This window comes from Haliotis asinina, chromosome 9 (genome assembly GCF_037392515.1).
Source record: "Haliotis asinina isolate JCU_RB_2024 chromosome 9, JCU_Hal_asi_v2, whole genome shotgun sequence".
In the NCBI taxonomy this organism is placed as follows: domain Eukaryota; kingdom Metazoa; phylum Mollusca; class Gastropoda; order Lepetellida; family Haliotidae; genus Haliotis; species Haliotis asinina.
In genome coordinates, this window is record NC_090288.1 from 15,722,005 (window position 1) to 15,734,279 (window position 12,275).

Below are 12,275 nucleotides of genomic sequence, written 5' to 3' on the forward strand. Positions count from 1 at the left end.
GGTCACTCTTGGTCTTAAATTGGATGATCTTTGGTCGAATTGAAGCGGGTATATGTCATAATCGTTTTCTGGTGCTGTGGTGGACGTTGGGGTGTCTTGCAGCTGCGGACAGGAACTACCGTGCCTCTTAATGTCCAATTTCGATATTCGAGCCAGCAGCATACAGTCTTGACATTCTTTATCTTCGTTAACATCGTACATTTTGGAATGAAATGAATTTAGTTTGACTTTCTGTTGTCCCTACTCATGTTTTCCACACACTGCGAAAACGTTTTCTGCAAGCACTTTTCATCTATCGCTTTCATCTTTTATGACAAACGTTTGTGTTTGGGAGGAAAATACTACAACCAAGACATGATTCACGGGATTCAAACACAGGAATTGACGAGTGCTGTCAAAATATGTCAAAATGAACTGCTGAAAACACCTGTACGTTTCTTTGTTTTGAAGAGTGTGCTAGCCAGATTACAAGATAAATAGACTATTTTCTGATAATACTTTTTTAATGGTATTCCCCTGATTTATACTGAGCTACGCAGTGTTGTGGATGTAGAACACGTAAACAATCATGTCGATACTTCCATTTGGCATGAATAGTATCTGTTTTACTGGTTTAACTTCAAGAGGCAAACGAAGATTTGAAGAAGAAACTTGTCTCAGATTAAACTACATGTACCTGTGAATGTCCGTGTTAGAATTGATCTTCAGCAACCCATGTCTGTTGTAAGAGGCAACAGCACAATGGTATCGAGTAATCCCGTATCCCAGTTACGTATATCGATGCTCATGCTATTAATCACTGTATTAACTAACCCAGACCGCCACAATACAGCTGGAATATTGCTATTGTCAAACAACAACGGAACCAAATCTTAAAATAAATGTTTGCCCTAAGGCTTTCCTTGTTGCATTAAAAAATCTGTTGATGTATTGTTTTATGTTTGTTTGCCTTTCCACCTTCACTTTTTGCGTTTTTATTATCGTGGTGATATGAGTGAGTTAGTTTAGTTTACACAACTTTTAGCAATATTCCAACAACATTACGGCGGGGGACACCAAAAATGAGCTTTACACATAGTACCCACGTGCGCAATCGAACCCGGGCATTCAGCGTGACGAACGGACGCTTTAACCACTAGGCCACCCCACGAAAAAGGAATAAGTAGAGCGTTCATTATCTATTCGTGATGATGCTGGTTCTGGTGCAGGCTACTAACGACATAGAAATGGTCTTCACGTCAGATTAGTGATATGAAATGGAGTCTCAAGGGATGTTAGCCATGGCTTTCATAAAATGACATGTGAATGACTGTCAGATCAGAAACAGAAATAATTAGTTCCATCTAAAATTGGATCGGGCACTATTTTCATGTGGTGTAAACACGTTGTTGAATGTCATCCTGTACCACGAACTGCAATCAAAGTATCTGATAGCGTGCCTAATATCAAAATAAGTATCTGTTGTTAGTCTGTACTGTTCGCTCCCATGTGTGTTGTCTGTGATTAGTTTTGCAAGACTTGATAACCCACATGGACAGAACGTGTGAAGTCCTTTTCAGGTGTTGCACGCTGTGATATTGCTGGATTTTTTTCTAAGCGCGGCGTTAAACTAACAGCATCGGGCATTTAACAAGAGCTGATTGAATAACAAGCTTAGTCTTGAGTTAATTCTGCTGACTCCGTTATTGTTGCTGTTGCTGTTGTTGTTGCTGTCGAATTTTGCCGTTGTTGATGATAACACTGTTTATGTTGCTGACGCTTCTGATTATCCGTTAGTGTTGCCGATATTTTTTTAGCTTGATGCCTCCGATACCGATGTTGCTGATGTGTTTCATGTAGATGCTGCTGTAAATATTGCTGTTGCTGTTACTGGTAATGCTGTTGTTTGTGACACAGCAAATGTTGTTGTTACTGTTGCCGTTACCGGTAATGCTGTTGTTTGTGATACATCAAATGTTGTTGTTACTGTTGCCGTTACTGGTAATGCTGTTGTTTGTGACACAGCAAATGTTGTTGTTACTGTTGCCGTTACTGGTAATGCTGTTGTTTGTGACACAGCAAATGTTGTTGTTACTGTTGCCGTTACCGGTAATGCTGTTGTTTGTGACACAGCAAATGTTGTTGTTACTGTTGCCGTTACTGGTAATGCTGTTGTTTGTGACACAGCAAATGTTGTTGTTACTGTTGCCGTTACTTGTAATGCTGTTGTTTGTGATACAGCAAATGTTGTTCCTGTTGCCGTTACTTGTAATGCTGTTGTTTGTGACGCAGCAAATGTTGTTGTTACTGTTGCTGTTACTGGTAATGCTGTTGTTTGTGACACAGCAAATGTTGTTGTTACTGTTGCCGTTACCGGTAATGCTGTTGTTTGTGATACATCAAATGTTGTTGTTACTGTTGCTGTTACTGGTAATGCTGTTGTTTGTGACACAGCAAATGTTGTTGTTACTGTTGCCGTTACTGGTAATGCTGTTGTTTGTGACACAGCAAATGTTGTTGTTACTGTTGCCGTTACCGGTAATGCTGTTGTTTGTGACACAGCAAATGTTGTTGTTACTGTTGCCGTTACTGGTAATGCTGTTGTTTGTGACACAGCAAATGTTGTTGTTACTGTTGCCGTTACCGGTAATGCTGTTGTTTGTGATACATCAAATGTTGTTGTTACTGTTGCTGTTACTGGTAATGCTGTTGTTTGTGACACAGCAAATGTTGTTGTTACTGTTGCCGTTACTGGTAATGCTGTTGTTTGTGACACAGCAAATGTTGTTGTTACTGTTGCCGTTACCGGTAATGCTGTTGTTTGTGACACAGCAAATGTTGTTGTTACTGTTGCCGTTACTGGTAATGCTGTTGTTTGTGACACAGCAAATGTTGTTGTTACTGTTGCCGTTACTTGTAATGCTGTTGTTTGTGATACAGCAAATGTTGTTCCTGTTGCCGTTACTTGTAATGCTGTTGTTTGTGACGCAGCAAATGTTGTTGTTACTGTTGCCGTTACTTGTAATGCTGTTGTTTGTGATACAGCAAATGTTGTTGTTACTGTTGCTGTTATTGTTTCTGATGCTGCTAATGTTCCTGATTCTCACGAAGCCAATGTTCATGTTGGTTCTTTTATTGATACTGCTATTGGTCTAATCTTTCCTGGTACTAGTTATGGTGTGAACTTTGTTTTAACTTGTTTAGTTGCTGAAGTTGCTAACATTGTTGTTGCTGAACACTGTTGTTGCTGAACACTGTTGTTTCCGAACAGTTTGCAGGAACTGTGACTGTTTACTGTTTGGATCACAGAGCTTGTTTGTCTCATTTCCTATTCAGAGGATTTATGTGTTTGAGCGTATTTGCATGCAATATTGAAAAGGAATGGTCACAAGTTATGCAACTTGTTAAAGTTATCTCCCGACTATTACGTGTAGAACAAAGCATGACCCGTGGGCAATACGAAGATGTAAAGCTGCTTTCCAGATGCTGCCGTACAGACTGATGCTAATATCTAAGCTAACGTTTAGGCCAACGTCCTGTATCAAATCAAACCGGCAGCTGTCATACTGTGGACATTTTAAAAAGTCTGATTGACATCAAATACCGAAGCACCACAAAAGCAACTTTTCAACCTCACTGACATCAAAAGATCAGCATTTAAAGAACTACACGAGTGTCTTAACTTAGTTTGTACTATATTCATGGTTCTTTCACCAAACAGGAAATATTTAGGAATTTCTTTTATTTTTTCAGGTAATTTAAATGAGGACCTCAGATAACTTCAAAGGATCTTTATCCTTGGGCATGTTGTTCCCCATCCACACATGTTATAAATGTTAAGACATACATGATGATAAGAACTGAAAGTGTGCTTGGTGTGACAATTTCTTTCCATTGTCACATGTTGAAGACGTCGTAAAAACATGACGTTAGGATTTTGATCAATCAATTATAAATTCCTATTTCTTTTCTGTCCAAGCTGCTGTTCGTGGCTTGAAAAAATATCGAATCAGAATTGTGAATCAGAATTGTCTTTTCGACACAACTTTAAAAAGGCCATAAACCATTAGTCTTGCACAGAGTTTTACCGTGTACCATAAGTGGACAAACTGCACGTACGCACCTGTTTGGCATCAATATTACAAAAACAGGATCTCTTTAAAAACCGTATTTTTCTAAATTTACTTGAATTTGTTGATTATTAAGAGGTTTTTCGCTTTGATCCGGCTCATGATTAACCTTTGTGTGTGATTTTACATCAGTTATGACGGCATGAAATTTGTCATATTTCTGTTGAATTCAAGAAATCATTGTATTGTAACTGGAATTTTTCTTTTAAATAAGTTTACTAGTTTTTATAACAAATACCAATATCTAATACAAATTCAAATTTAGTCAGGTGTTTATTTTGTATGCAAACCAACAGTAAATGTCTTTAAAGCGAACTATAATTAAATATCTTAAATGGTCTTAAATATTTCCATTTGATATAAAGTCATTATCTTCTGGATGTCATCTAGAATATATTTCTGATCACTGACAAATGAAATAGACACAACTCATTTTGTAGAAATTCGAGACGAAAGAGTTCATATTTTTTTCCGGAAACACGATTTGCCATCGAGATTCTAACTAGCAGGCTTTGATCCGAGAATTCAGTTTAGACCTCAGTCTCTACTACGACAAGTATGGGTTGCTGAAGACAAGTTCTTTCTATGAAGCCCTTTAATGATATAGCTGGAATATTGCAAAAAGCGGCGTAAACAAAACAACAGCAAAAACATTATTCGCAGAGAATGTGGACCCACCAAAAACAAAACCGGTGATCAGGCGGAAATGTTTGTAACGAGAATAAAAAATCTGAGACGGAAGCAAGAAAGTTCTGCGATATGTTCCTTTCATCTTACAGTATTTGATGACTGACGGTATTTGGGAAGGTTTCTTTACCCAGGACATGGAGTCTACTTGTGAACCTTGACCAGTTACAAATAGGTGAACGTTTTTCACTGCATAAGAGCTATTTCTAATGTATTGCCCAGAGAACGTATGTAAGACCTCCTCATTTAACTAATATATATGTCTACCACCGTTTTTAATAAGTATATTTACACATTTGACATAAATGGCTGTGACCGGACACTATTGCCGTCAGTTCCAGGAATGGTGTATATCCTGCTGGAAAGCATTCCAAGAGTTCCTTCCCAAAAGTGCTTCAGACAATTTTCAGTGATGAAAATCAGTTGACCTATTTTGATGTTAATACTGCCCCATCCAGAGGATGAGGATTAAGAAAATAATCATTAACTAATTAGCTGGAATCTGAAAAGCGGCGTAGATTAGCTACAAACCCAGATCGAAGAAAATTTCCCTAAAATAGATCATGCTAACTACAGTATTGGGCTGGGACCCACCCGCTATTACCCTATCTTACCCCAATAGCCATTATGTTCCTAGCATCAAATTTGTAAGAATATATTCTTCAACTCGGAGGCAGAAATTTCAAGTTCATTCAATATCTTAACCGTTCATTATATTCAAAACAGGGGACTGCACAAATACGAGTGTCTACATCGTCAAAGACAACACAGCGTATTAATCATGAAAGAATAACATACTACATGGTTTAAACTAATCGCCACATGATCATAACAGGTCCGGGTATTGAGACGGGTACCCGAGTTCAACTACCAAACCGGGTATCCAGGTTACCTGTCCCACCCCGAATACTAACAGTTTACACTGAATGTGGGTTGGGTTTTTTGTTTGTGCGCGTGTTTGCGTTGTGTTTTAGATAATAATAGACATCAAGTTACCTCGGGTTCTAGCAGTAGAGATTATATTGTCCACAATGAACTGTAAGGTCCCTCATTGCAAATTATTGTTCTTAGCATACACGTCTTACAGAAACGTTTCCATAACAATAAAATGTACTCATTATAACACTTAATACAGTGTGACAGATGCATACAGATATTGTGATCGTTTTGCTGAGTAATACAGCCTGGTTTAACTCTCAGTTGACTTGCACATATGTATGTTTGACACATAATACTCAAGATCGATCATTATTTTCAACCCGTGAAGATCCGGGCTACACTTTGTCTTTAGCAACCCATGCTTGTCGCAGGAGGCGACTTATGGGATCGGGTTGACTCGGTCGCTGATAGTTGTTATAGTGCCTACTTTTGGAGTGCCATTACAAATATTTCTAAACACCAAAAACTATGTAACAAGGCCGTATGAAATCTAATTATTATTACTCAATCTGTATTCTTAATCTTTTTCACTACCTCAGAGTACATTGTTTTGTCAGCTACCCTGTTCCTCATCAAAGTATTCATTCGTTTCCGTCAGCATGTTGTTCATCTTAATTATGAACTATTGTAAACCAAACGTCACTGTGTCCTGTAATCTGACTGATTGAAAAACATGATCAAATGGTATTAGATTCCCGGAAACTGCAAGACTATTTACTACGTATTGACACGTAAACAATTGTTTTGTTGTGACGCCGTCGGTTCCAAATGCATTCCCGTGCTTCAAATTCTCAATATCACCCGGACATTGGCCAGCAAATGCACCACCAGCCTATCCCCAGTCGACACACCAACCATACATGAACCCGTTGACACTTAGTTGACACGTTATTTTTTCCTTATGATCCTTAAATCGATCCTTATGATGTTGTGCACAGGATTGTCTGGTCCTGACTCAGTCCCGAACTCGATTACTCAAAGACATCCGTGAGGGCGGTAGAGTACACTAGTGCCTAAAGTGTTGGCTCGTCATGCTGAAGATCCGGGTTCGATTCTCCTGTATCCTGGCCGTGATGTTGCTGAAATATTGCTTTACGCGGCGTAAAAGCATACTCGCTCACTCACACACAGCTGGAATATTGCTGATTTCGGCGTAAAACGAATACTCCCATGGTATCTACATTGAAGTATTTTGTTATTGATTTGTAACCATCGATCATGTTTTAACACTGACAGTAATTGTATAACATTTATTTGTTGCTGCCTCACTGAATTCCTGTGATGTCCAAATTAACCTTACTTTTTCCAATTTGGAAATCGACACGTTTCAAGGGTTTTACTAACACCCATATGATCTCGTTAGCATCAATTTTAAATATTAATACACCCGTTTGTCATAACCGACACGTATGAATCAAGTAATTGATAGTGACATATCCGTTCGATCTCCGCATTTTTAATTTCAATTATTAAGGTTTTCGAACAATACGTCACCTCATTGAACTGGCACCTTGAATGGATTGGACAGTAAATACCAAACCATCTGCCAGACAAACGATGAGTTGGTATGTCTGATCAAAGAAACGCCAGTTAGTGAGGCGGGACACACATCGAATGCGATGTGAATTATGAATATCATGAATAAAATACATGAAGGTCAACGCTTCTTAATGATATTTTCACAATCATTAGTTGTTTTGTCGAGTTGTTTAACTCGAACATACTACACTGTAAATATCAGTCGAGCAATTTAACTGTTCGTTATACTCAGTATGGAGTCAGAATACATGTATTAACTAACGCTGTCTGTGTTATGGATTGTCTGTTAGACTCAGCATAACATTCCTTCAGAATTGGCTGAAAAATCCCACTCGGGTTTTTCATTTTCCAAATATCGATATTATGAGAATATCCTGTACATTCACCCTCGAAGATCCGAGTTTGAATTGATCTTCTGCAACCCATGCTTGTCATAAGAGGCGACGCACAGGATCGGGTGTTCAGACTCACTGACTTGGTTCACTCATGTCATCGTATCCCAGTTGCGTAGATCGATTCGCATGATGTTGATCACTGGATTGTAAAATTTTAAAATCAATCCTTATCCTAATTCTGCATTACTGAGATTGTCTTTCGCTTCTGTATGATAGGCAAGTATCGTATAATGACATTTATCTTTTCCATGAAACTTAGAAGTACCTTAGCTGTGTATATGACATATATATCCATTCTGTCCGTCAAAATAAGAAATGTAACTGCAATCATTATCAGATATTCAAATCATCTAGTTACATTGACATATATGCCTAGTTTGGGCATGTTTGGAAATTTTGTGTCCAACCCTTGAAGATCCGGGTTAAAATTGATCTTCAGTATCCCATGCTTGTCATAAAAGTAGATTGTGTGGTCGGGCTTGCTAACTTGGTTGATGCATGTCATCGTATTCGATTTGCAAAGTTCATGATTTCAGTCACAGGATTGTCTGGTCCAGATTTGATTATGTACAGACTAGCAGTGAAAGTGCCACTGGACATGCAGCGTGTGACGTCATGTATGCAAGAAAGTCGCATTCATCTCCTCGACAACGGAATCAGTTTCAGGCTATAGTTTTAACAGCTAGCAGCATTACCAACATATGTCAGATTACTGGCAGTAGCCGAGCGGTTAAGGCGTTCGACGTAGACCCTGGTTCCATTCCCCACATGGGTGCAAAATGTGAAGCCCATTTCTGGTGTGATATTGCTGGAATATTGTTAAAACCAGCGGAAAAGTAAATTCACTCACTACGTCAGATTAGTGCATGGGCCCTCAGATTAGTGCATACATGACCACGACGTCCAGACGTACGGCAAGGTGCTGCCATGTCATGGAACTGCACGCCTGGCATGTTCATAGCAACATGTCATTACAGGATTTGGAGGCTGGTCGTCTTCCCAGAGGAATCTAGGCTTCATCAGGACAACATCAATCGACGTCAACGTCGTTATCGACGTCGGATGTAACGTTCCACAGACTGGTTTCTGTATTCTGCATTCGGAACGTATTGGTGTGTGAAGGCATCACTGTCTAGAATGTGGTCACGGATGGCAACATAATTGTTTGAAGGAGCAACATACAGATCACAGATCACTTCCAGATAGAATGGTATTACAGAGCTTTTCAAAACTGGATTAGTCCACCGTCAGTCCTATCGCGTATCGAACAAGTCTTGGCTCTTGATCCAAATCTCGGATCCAATCCCAGAAAACTTTCTGAACTATAAAGCTTGTGTCACTGCTAAACCGTCAGTATTTTAAGTGTTTCTCACTTTCATTATCAACCAGCGAGACGATCCGTGTAGATCCAAGTTAGAATTGGTCCTCAGTAACCAACGCTTGTCGTAGGAGGTGACTAACGGGATCGGGTAGCCAGGCTTGCTAACTTGCTTGACACATGTCACCGTATTGCGTAGATCGATGCTCATGGTGTCGATCACTGGATTGCCTGGTCTAGACTTGATTATTTACAGACCGCCGCCACATAGCTGGAATGTTGTTGAGTGCGGTGTACTACTAAACCCACTCACTCAATGGTGAGACAGCGGACGGACAGAATACAAGAATAAATACTGAAAGATGTTGGAATTTTTTTCACAAAGTAAATCAAGAAGTCGCTTTGTTTCGGAACCATTTATTTTTATAAATGTAGTCTGAAAAAGAAAGACCAAGATGATGCATTTTTGGGGGGTGGGAGTGGGGGTAGGGATTTGCGAAGGAAAGAGTATTTTTATAACAAAAGCGCACATATATGTCGACAACGACTGGGAAAATTGAGGTAAGACCACCTTTTCCCATTCAACTTCAGAATGACATGCAAACCTGGCACTGTCTAGTGGACTGAGAATCGATCCCACCCTACTTGTTGCCTGCAAAGACAATAACAGGTTCAGGTCATCGCCTTGATTGATTTAATATTCCAAAGACATCAGTATATTGTCCGGTGGCATCATTTGTTCGCGTTAATGTACATTTGCCTGAGAGTTACTTACGGTGATATTTGTCCGGATTTAGAAGGATGGTAATGCTTGGACAGTCAGTCCAATCTTTTCAAAGTAGAGTTCTGTTTCTGACGTTTCTCGTAAACATCACTGGCCAAACAACAACTATCGATCCATGCCCTAAAAGTCTTCAAGGCCTTTGACATATGGGAAATACATAAGGAATCGAAGTGTTCTTCAAAATGGAACTTCATCCTGACAACGATTTGTCGCTAGATCTCATAAACAAAGCTTTCAATTCAGGATAAACATTTTTGGGAGATAAGGGATACAGCTTTTTGAGAAAGGGGTGCACGCTATTGAGAAACTGAACACTTCATTTTCACCTGAGTTTCAATGGTCATGTAACAATATGTCAGGACAACAGGGGTGGGGGCGCACCCCTCTCTGGATCCGTCTATGCAGATGATAGGAGCATGTTCTTACACACTATTGCTATGGTTAAGTGCGATGGGGTAGCCCAGTGGTAAAAACGTTTGCTCGTCACGCCGAAGACTCGAGTTCGATTCCCCACATGGGTACAGTGTCTGAAGCCATATTTGGTGTCCCCGCCGTGTTGTTGTTGTTGCTGTTGCCATGCCAACCCTACGGAAGAACTCTGGAAGATGACAATAATTATGCCGGGTCAGTGACAGGTCACAGGTCACACGCCCAACAGAACCGCCTTCGAGAGTGTAATTCTATATAATAACAGAAGGGCGTCGCAAGTAGTTTTGAATTACCATATAGCATACCAAATTAGTATTCGACATCACCATAGAAGATCCTTTTACAAACGTTGTGGTCTTATGGAACTTGTTGTCATGGGGATGACGCCGGCGGGACAAACAATGATGTTGACGTCGTGCTGTTATGTTGTCGTTTCCATAACATATCTAGAGGTATGTATTTCTTGAACAGCAAAGAAACGCAACGCTTACTTTTATGAGATTGCAACTTTTTTTTAAAAAATTGCGTCTCCGTTGCTGTTCAGTATACATGTATTTATGTAACTGTACATTCGTTTTCAAAACAAGATTCAGACTGGTTTTGGGGGGATGTGTTCAAACAACGAAAACAACAATCAGCGTTGGTTTCAACAATATGTTTATTAAAATTCAAGATCTAGCCAGTGAAATAACGGAACAGATAATGTAATGAGAGGAGAAGAGGAAAGCCATTAAGACAGCAGTCAGTCAACTTCTGGCCTGGTGAAGGTAGAACACAAGCCATAACATAATCGATCTCAAGATCTGCATTTCGGAGCATTTGTCATTATTAAGAGGACAGGTGACTTCTGTGATTTATATCTCAAGTTACAGAATTGGAGAAAACAAATTTTTGATTCTTATCTTTCGACCGCCTGTTATCTTTCTGTTTTAGAGTGGACATGGAAAAGGAAAGCCAAACAATGATCGTATATTAAATCGCGAGTTCGGGGAATTGGAAAGGAGAACATTCTGCAATGGAGAGTGTTATTCCTCAGGGAATTGATTTGATCCTGTGACGTAAACACTTCAGAGTGACTTGAACCTGGGGTTGAACCGATCTTCTTGCATGGGTTCTTCCTTCCTTCAGACGGTTTTCGGAGTAACATCAAGAAGATCCCCAAATTCAAAAAATATATATTATCATTTTACCCAGTCAAACATGTTTATTTAACCGAATGATATGATTAAGTTGACAGGTGCACGATTTCTGAAACCGCTGTCTCCACAGTATACAATCGAACCTCCATTATTCGGACACTTGTTTTATAATAATGATAAGTGCGTGTTTAATACGCTAAACTCCATTCTCAAGGCGAATGCTCATGACACTATGAGTAAAAGTGCATCACAGTATTAATCTGCATAGCCCAAGCTGCCTGTGAGGTTAATAATCATATGACTTATCCCACCGGGTACCCATTTTCTACTGGGTAAACAGAGGCAATTTAAATTTGAGCAAACGCAATTGTCCAAGGTGACACCACACGTATCACATGTGTTTGTTGTGGGACAGAAATGACGTCCTCCAAACTCTCAGGAGTCTGGGCTCAGCTCTCTTAGCGCCAAGACAGCCATAGGTGTCATACTTTACCTTATGACTATATGAGCGCTCAGAGAGCTTTGAAAATCTAGGCCCTGGCTGTCAAGTACGACCATCAATCGCCCAACGTAGCCTAACTTCAGCTGGTTGTTACCTGAGCTATATGCACAGGACCACACACCACCGTGTAAGACTGCATGATTGCTTTTAAACGGCAAATCGGTCCAAATACATAGTTTATACTTTTCAGTATTCGCTTTCAACTTGGCCTGACATGGAAAGACTTTACTTTTGAGATATAAAACCTAAAAAGTAATTTGAAATAATAGTCTAATCAGGCAGTGTTTCTTAATTTTCTAAGAGAAACGTTGATATTTGTAATTATTAAGTCGCTAACTTTCAATCACACTGTAAAGACTGTAACTTGAAAAATAGAATTTAAAAAAAGTATATTTGAAATCATTCATAAAGTGAGATGCATTGCATCTTAACGT